Genomic DNA, 7,816 nt, shown 5'->3' with positions numbered 1-7,816 from the left:
GCTGTATGGAGATCCTGAGTTATTCCTTGCACTTCGAGCATTCCTTAACGGAGAGCTACGAATGGGATTACCGCAGTTTGCACAACCAAATAGGCCTGACTCGATTATGATTGATGAGGAAAATCATGTGCAATCACTTGACTTAGATGAACACGAGTCTGTGATCGAGGTACCCATTAACGAATTAGGGCAGTATTTTGAAGGCGACGAGTCTAATGCGACCCTACCCATCACTACCAAGGGATTAACTATAAAGGGAATTCTTGATGGTGGTGCGGGAGTTAGCATCGTTACAAAAGATTGTTGGGAATCCATGGGAAAACCCCGCCTCAGTGTTACTAACATTGTGGTAAAGATGGCAAATGGTACCATAGCCAAACCTATGGGGATGCTCAAGGATCTTAAGATCAAAGTTCTAGGACACAAGGTACGACATACGTTCATTGTAATGGATTTCTCTAAACACCTTATGTCATATGAAATGATTTTAGAACGACCATTCATGAGGGAAGCACAAATGGTTCACGATTGGTCTAAGAATCATGTCTATTTGCAATTCCAAGACTCTGTCCTTAGAGTGGATTTGGTGACTGGTAAGGTACACCCCTTAGGGAGTAAAACCATTATTGATCATCGCTCTGACACCACGGTTCACTCGGCCCCACTACAATATTGTTACACTTGTAAGAAGGATACAGACATTGGCAAAGATTCTCCTTACATGGATGTGTTACCGGGTATGACGGAATCAGACAATGTAGACTGGGTCCACCTAGCATCAACCATAGACACTTGGGGAAATAGGGGGACGACCTGGGTAACACCTGAGGGGGATGAAATGCCTATACCCTTAAATATGCTACAAGCAATGCATATCGCTTCCGACAAGACTCATCCTGATGTAACAGAGAAAACATACAAGTGGGTCCCTAAAGCTTCTTTAGTGACCATAGCTAGTGCTAAAAAACAGAAGCCTTGTAAGAAACGTACCACTCGCTCCAAGAAAAGTAAGAAAATGTTGCGATGGATCCCTAAACGACTATTGGAAGCCCAAGGCTACTATCAAGGAAATGATCAAATCTGGGTGCCAAAACGTAGATTGTGCTCTTACCTATCACCTGACCCAAGTGAGCCCAATCCCGTAGCTCCAAAACGAATCAATGATCGTGGAAAGAAAAAAATCACAGAATGCTACATACCTGCTCCCGAGCTAGTTTGGGTACCAAAGAAAGAACGATTTGTTCCACCTAGCTCAGGAAGGGGGGAGTCCCATGAAGATTCTAGCTCATCATGTAATACATCCATAGAGGTAAAAGCTTCTACACAACCTCCATCTATAGTAGTGGACCTCCATGAAGCTACAAAAGAATCCACACCTCCCAGTGTTCAAGAATCACCTAATGAACCACTTCAAGTTCGATCCTGGGAGAGTACCTTACCACCCTTGCAACTTGACGAGGCACCTAGGGTAATAGCAAACTACTGGCAAAAATCCTCACCTATTACCAACTGGAACAATTGGTTTCAAAGGGTGACAAGCTCATTTCAAACGGTATGATCTACCCAAGGAAGGGGGGAGTGTTTGCTGACAGTCATCATTCATTTGTTTCCCTCTCAACCTTTTTCCCTGACCTCTCAATCTCCGATCTTAGGGAATGTATATATATAGCCTTATACTCGCAAAAAAACAAAAATAGTAAAGAGCAAGAGCGCCTAGCAATGAGAGAGCACCCTATCAGATCTTACATATAAGTCCAAATTTACCGTGTCAAGTCAAGCAACACACAAAAACAACTCTTATGTTTTAAAGGCCTAACCAAATCTATCTGTCTTGTCAGAAATGGCTACTTCACCAGAGGCATGCACTTCTATTTTTGATGAAAGGTACCCCTTGTCTTTTCAACAAGTGTTCTACGTATGCTACCCTATACTTTCTTGCGAATGGGATTTGATAGAGAGCCTTGCATGTGAGAGAAATTTTGAGGAGTTAGAATGACTGATACGTCTATGGCTAACTAGTGATCCCTACCCAGTGGCGAATGTGTCTCCAATGGCACATGCTTATTCTTTTGCACAAGATGAGTATCCACGCATCACGAGGTTCTTGATTAGCATGCTTGCACAAGAGGATGATGAAGAGGAACTAATAGAGACCGAGGAAGACTATGGCCTCACGGACAACGATTTTATTTATCTAGATGATGAGGATAGAGGCCTAGCCTTAGGGTGGCCACCCGGTTTATATAATATCCTCTTTCCTTGATTCTAAAAGGGGTGACAGATAGGTAGGTTAGGGGTCTAGATTGTGTTTTGAGTTTGTTTTAAAGGAGTTTTAATTTTTCCCACTGATGTGCCTCCTAGAGGTATTGTTTGTGTTTCCTAGTGTGTACAGGAGCGTATTGCTATTGATAGGATTTGGATCTTCATGGAACCTTCAAATCAAGCGCGACCATCCACACAAACAGGTGTTTCTTGTCCATTAGCATTGCCCTTATCTTTTTTGCATCCATGTTTGTCTGCTTTGATTGTGATTGGTAGCATACTATTCAGCGCATTGGCTTAGTATCCAACATTTAATTCAATGCAATCTTTTGTCATAATCACTTGTTTAGAGGTAAAAATCAAGCAGTCCGACTAAGCTAGTTTGACGAAGCTAGGTATTAGAAATCTTCTCTTAATACCATGGGGAATGCCTTCCTAATAAGCAATGGTTACTTAGGTTCTTAATCCGATTTAGGCAGCATTGTATGAAATGTACTAGGGCTTTCTAGTGGGCTTAACCCTATCGACCTTTAGCTTAAGTATTATAAAGGGAGTTTACTAATGTGATGAGCCTGGGGAGTGTATCAGTGTTATATGACCCCCCAAAGTTACAAAATTAAAATGTTGAAAATGAACAAACAAAAAATCAAAGTGCCACAATGTAAAATTTTAAGCTGGAAGAGAAATCTCAGCTTGATTTGGTACTTCACTCACATGTATTGCCTATGGTACTAGAGCCCTAGAGGTTCCCAGTGTGGGCGCTTTTCCTTGAAAAGCAAAAAACCCAAGGCATACAAAATAAGCACACACATCAAAATTGAATCAATGTGAAAAGACCTTGGGGGGTCAAAGAAAAAGTAATCAGTCAGGCGATGATTTCATGAGAAATTCCTTTTATGGTAGCTTAACTACAAAGTCTTCTAGGTATAGCCTCTAGTCAGCCCTCGAACATGAATACTTGGCTCTCGCGATTAAACAACTTAATTGACCACAGAAAATTAAGAAGCTTACCCATGGTATTAATATTCGATCTCTAGTGCTTTTCGACCGTCAAATTAGTGACCCCAGACTTGTTTAATTTTTTGCCTTTACATCTGTTTATGCATTTGACTACATTGCAATTTAATGTTCATTGCTAACAAATTGTTTGAAATTCTTTTACCAATCAATGTGTCTACCTAAAACTGCATATGCAATTACTGTGCCAATGTTGTTTGATTTTGCAGTGACTGAAGAAGGCTAAGGACATTCATCTCAAATGCTCTTCCACCTCGACGACCCAGCTTCAACTCAATAGCTTCCGAGGACGGAATCTACATCAGGAAGGGGGGCATGTTAACCCTCATGGCACACGGACACCCATCACCTACGATGGACGCGTATTATGTATTTGGTAGAGTCAGGTACCGGGCTTGTCGGACCAATAGGGAAAGGTAGAGTGATCGTCGATGAGAGGCGCACTTTAACTTGGACATTCAAGGGATTAGTTGGTTAAGCATGGGCGCCCAAGTGTGAATGGGGTGAGCTCCTATAAAAGCCAACTAAACCTAATTTTTACTCATTCTCTCATTTGTGCAATTGAAGAGTGCTCTTGCTCCATCTCCATCTTCTTCTTCTTCACCTCCTTGTGTGTGTGTGTGTGTGAGAGAGAGAGAGAGAGAGAGAGGGAGAGTGTGTGTGCGATCGAGCATTACGAAGGCACGACGGCGGCGAAGCGGTTGAGCGCGGCACGACTGCAGCTTCTTCTTCATCGCGGCGAGGAATCCACCACGAAGGCGAGCGTAGAGCGGTGAGTGACACACCCTTTGTTTTCTTGAGCTTGCTAGTTTAGGCTTGTTGTGTGCTTGGAGCCGTTTGTGGCTCGCATACGGTGTATTGGCAAGTCCCTTGCTTCGACAGTGCGGCAAGGAGCGCACAGATTGCAACACTCCAGAAAGCCCAGGAAATGTAGAACATACAACATAAGGTATTGGAAGCTCAATCAGAAAGAGCTCAGGAGTTGTTGAACAAAAAGCTAGCCAAGGCTGAGTCTAAAATTATGATCATGAAGAGTCAAAGGAATGAGGCACTGAGAGTTGCCGAGCGAGCTGAAACAGGGCTCAGAATGAAGCAGGCAGAATTCAGGAACCTGCTAATACACCATACAGCTCTGAAGCGTTCGCTGACTGACAGATACATCTACAATAGCTTGTTTGAAATTTTAAACCCCGCAGGCAATGCTGTTTTTGACTTAGAAAATTTAAAGTCCTTAATGGAAAGTCTGCAGAGTGATTTGCAGGACAAGATGGGTGAGTTCAATAATGCTCTGATGAACCAAGCCATAATGGATTATATGAGCAACAGACTTCCCCGGATGAGGAAGGAGAAGATGAAGAAGATGAAGCTGATCAGGAGGAGGATGATGAAGAGACTGGGCATACAAAGGATGATGATGATGCCCCACCACCATCTCCACCCCCAGGACCTGGTACTGGTGGGACAAGGCCAGATGAAGGAGGCCAGTCACAGCCAGACCAACCAGACCAGACGGAGGGACAACAAGAAGGACAAGAAACAGAGCACCAGTCGGGTCATCAACAGATTGAAGAGCATTGACCCAGTAACACTGAGAATCAGCCCACGGATCAGTCCCATCACAACAGAGAGGCTAAAGGGAAAATGAAGGTTCAGGATGAAGGACCAGTGAATGATCATCAGCATTCACTGCAGCTCATTACCTTGAATAAGCAACTGAGACATCAACAGGCCTCCATCATCAAACAGTATCTGGAGGATGATGCTCTCTGGACTGATTTAGAAAGGTTCCAAAGACTATATGTGGGAGCCAGGGAAATGGTAGAACATTGGAAATCTGCTGCTTTCCATAATAAAGAAGCTTGTAGACTACCTGCGCATCCCAGTACAGTTCAGCTGTTGGAACGAGTTCCGGAATAGATACTCAATGCTGATGAGAATGTGGTAAACCCGCACTGGCAAAGACAGTCTACTTCAGATTGTCAGTCTTTAGCTCTAGAACTGGAACTTCTGCTGGGTAACAAACCAACTTACCGCTGCATGAAGGACGTTAGGGTCCAACTTAAGGATGTTCTGGTACAACTGCAAACTGCCAGAGGTGTTTTAGACCAGAGAGTGAAAGCCATCCTGGAGGACCAGACAGCCACTAGTAGAGGACCTCAAACGCGAATGTCAGTGGGAGCACAGGCAACTGCTCTCTGAACTCTATTCCAGCTAGTAAGAATTACTAGGAAGATGATGCAACAAGAAAACCAGGCAGTCCTGAATTTCCTGAAATTTGTGCCTGATTCTCCAATTCTCTTGTATGCTGTTCCAGCAAGAGAAACTGAGTTGCCAAGATTTTTTCCAGCGCTGTATCCTCAACATCAAGAACCAGTTGATCGACTCACATATTTCAAAATAACTGATGAGCTTCGGGATTGGTATGAGCGATCAACTGTGGAATGGAAGACTTGGCAGACATTGCTCAATGATGCTCTTCAAATCAATGACATCTAGGCAATGAAGGAAGAGCTACACCGGATTCAATTGTGTATGGGCTAGTGGAAGATTCAGGTCAGAGGATTGACTAGGATTACTAATCACTTACTACAACTCACGGTCGAATCTTCCAAACTGCCTGAGAAAGACGTTGCAGCAAAGCTGGGTCTGGCACCGCAATACAGGGAGATGGCTGAGATTCTTTTCGAAGCTCGCGTCAAAACAAATCAGCCTCTTCCAAAAGGATGGATCCATACTGCTTCGCATTGTCATAAACTGGCCAGAACCAGATTGAGCAAGAGCAGGCTTACACTCTATGATCCTGACACCAAAACCTATCATTCTCTCACACATTATGAGGTAGAGATGACCACAGACCGGCGGGATCAGCTTGAGCAGGAGGCCATTTACCGACTGATTCAGAAGGAGAATGCTGATGCTGGAACTTCTCAGGCACCAACCCGGTCAAAGAGCAAAGGCAAAAGGAAGACAGTCCAATGGAAGGATATTGAGTAGTTCTATCTCAGAATTCAGGGGCGACTTTTCTTCTCAGTAGGCAGGTAGAGGTGACAACTCCACCTTGGCTTTTTCAGCTGCCTCTCGCAATCTGTGATCTTTCTAGAGCTCTGCATCCTTCACCATCTTCTCAATGTCAGACTCTGACAATACATCAGAACCAGACAATGGATTTTTCAGTCTCACATCAGAATCAGATAGGAGAATTTTTCAGAAATTTTGGATTCTTGCCAGAATTCAAGAAAGAAGGGAAGGATGTAGACGGCTGGATAGTGACCATGTGGAAACGTGTTCTTAGAAGATGGGTAGATGTAGACGGTTGGATAGTCACCATGTGGGAACGTGTTCTTAGAAGATGGGCAGCGAATCACTTAGTAATTACTAGAGTAATTACTACAGTAAACCCAAAGTATATAAATAGGGCCCATTACATTGATATCGGGTTGGCAATTGTAATCACTTGTATTAGCGCTTTGGGCTATAATTGCATTTGAGCATCAATGGCAATATTATTGGCTATACTTTTTCTCTGTAATCATATTTGCTGTAATCTCAATCATGGTATATATTTCAGTGATACTTACTTCTCAACAGTCTTCTAAATGTGAATCTGAATCTGAACTTTATTCTAGTCTACAAGTCTGATTCTTATTTCAGTATCCACAATTGAGTCTAGTCTCTGATTTCTGTCTGGTCTGCTGTCTGAAATCTTTCCACACTAGTAGCTGAAATCCTTCAACACTGGAATTAGCTGTCTCAAGAGATCAGCTCCAATTCCATCAACCTTCAAAATAAGAACAACAATGAGTACGGTAAAAAAATAGTTTAGTACCTCCACTTTTATCGGTGCTACGTAAGGGGGCCAATGAAAGGCCCAGTCCCAAAATAGGGACATCCCCAGCCTCAACAAAAAAATACTTTTACGTCAAAATTAGTACAATCGAGCATCAGAGGCCGAGCGTGTAGCGGAGTTGATGCCAAATCTTGTTCGTCGGATCTCTCTACTACTACGCACTCTTGTGCTGCATTACACCCCCATTTTCGATACACACAATATGTGTTTTGACATCGTTGCACGATTGCATAACTGTGTTCGAGTTGAAATTTTTGCTGTGTATAGATCTCGGCCTCAACTTTCAATCGCACCTTTGCAAGCTGAAAACTGGCAAATGGGTGTGCACAAGAAGCATGACACCTTAGGTGGCCTAAAGTTGGCCCCTTTACCCTAGTTTGGCCTAGAAAATATTTTAATTTCCAAGGACAAATTCCTTAGCAAATTTATTGGGCCGACCTACCTTTCCAATGTGGTGAGACTTAGCCCTTAGAAAGAGTCGGCCTTTTGTCCATAGGGTGAAAGAATTGGACATATATCATGAAGATATTGTGATGGTTCACTGGATAGAGTATGAAATGTGTACCAATGGGAAGATTCAGTGAACAAAGATACAATTGTCTTATTAGAAGGTACAAATTTATAACATATTAGAAAAGAATGAATATACGACCCCCACCACCGAAAGTGGGGGTAGGACTTAGAAGGATA

This window comes from Adiantum capillus-veneris, chromosome 8 (assembly GCF_014529385.1).
Source record: "Adiantum capillus-veneris isolate H3 chromosome 8, ASM1452938v2, whole genome shotgun sequence".
Taxonomy (NCBI): domain Eukaryota; kingdom Viridiplantae; phylum Streptophyta; class Polypodiopsida; order Polypodiales; family Pteridaceae; genus Adiantum; species Adiantum capillus-veneris.
This window is presented reverse-complemented; position numbering follows the sequence as displayed.